This window comes from Priapulus caudatus, unplaced genomic scaffold, assembly GCF_000485595.1.
Source record: "Priapulus caudatus unplaced genomic scaffold, Priapulus_caudatus-5.0.1 Scaffold548, whole genome shotgun sequence".
Classification (NCBI taxonomy): domain Eukaryota; kingdom Metazoa; phylum Priapulida; class Priapulimorpha; order Priapulimorphida; family Priapulidae; genus Priapulus; species Priapulus caudatus.
In genome coordinates this window covers 10,625-12,196 of record NW_014577609.1, presented here as the reverse complement: position 1 = coordinate 12,196, position 1,572 = coordinate 10,625, and positions in this window count along the sequence as shown.

Below are 1,572 nucleotides of genomic sequence, written 5' to 3'. Positions count from 1 at the left end.
ATGGCACACGCACGCCACCGCGTAGATACAATAATGTAACCGTAAAATAATGTTGAATATTTCCGCCCGGCTTTTCGACCCGGCACCATATTTATCGATCGGCGAATTGCAAGCGGCCAGCGTAGAAAATCGCACAGTGTGTCCTAGGCTTTACTATGAATTGGGGAATTTCTGTGTATGTGTGTGTCCGGCTATACGTTTCCGCACCGCTCAACGGATCCTCTCCAAACTTGGGCGGAACATTCTACAGATCATGACACGTTGCCTGGGCTATTTTGTTCACAGTTTTATTTTTTTCACATTCCACGTTCAAAACATTAAAAAAATGGACAATTTTTGCACCGAGTGCGGGGCAACGTCACAACACGAAAACACAATGGTATACACACTCTGTATATGTTAGCGACATATATATATAGCGTATATTGGCTATATCGCCGCGTGTGCCGCGGTCACGCGCAAATCTTCGAAATAAATTTAGCATGTTGTTACAAACCCATCATTAAAAACATGTTGCTACATTTTTGTATGTGCCGTACTTTTGCTTGGAGGAAAATGGTCCGAACCACATTGGTGTCATAGGATCAACAAACTTTAATTTTGAGCATCATGTGTGAAGCGGAACGATATTCTGTCCTACCTAATTTTCTTTAAAAGGAGTGTTGTGCGCCAACCAATATCATTATTTTGTTGACCACGTAACAACTACGTCATCAGAGAATATTGCAAGGTAAGTTATAGTCGGAGTTGTCCTACGACGACGATTGTATTAATGTATCCATGCTAGTATCACATACTAGCATCTATGTTATTAATTTCTATTAGCAAGGCTACACATACCACGCGCTGCGATGTGTTCCGTACTTATTGGTTTTATAGGCAAAGATCTCCAACTTCAACATCACAGCGAGCAGAGCCACAGCGATAGAGACGGCAGAGAAAATGCGTTCTCCAGGATTAAAGTGGACTGTGCTTGGCATGGCACTAATAGTAAGAATTCATATTCTGATCGGAGCGATATATTCTGGTTGAAAGGCCACCGTAAAAACTTTGTTCGATAAGTAAACAACATAAAAAATCATATCCAGCGACCGTAAAGAAGACAGTTAGATGCGTTCCGTGATTTTAGCGTTATATCCTGGAAATGCGGGTAAAATTCTGATCATACATTATTTACGTTAAGATAGTGTTACTGTACTTATATACTCCCTGAACAGAGTTCATGTAATAAATATTTACATTTCTGTTGCTTTAGCGATTGGCGCTCATGCGTAATATAGGTAATTTCAGGTGCTTCGAACATGTTGTGAGTGAGGTTTAATTAGCCGTCTTATCATCATCCTAGCTCTAGCTGTTTGACCATAGCAAGTGGGGTAAATTTAATTTAGAATATGTTACAATACCCACACGTGTCAGTGAGTGAATTGCAATCACCATACACGTGAGATTGTTTTGAGATTTGCTTTTGCCATCCACAGGTGGTGATACTCGTGTTGGTTGCAGCACCCTTGAATGTCTATGCACAAGACGAAGGCGGAGAAGAAGAAGGAAGAGATGGCTATGGTAAGGGAA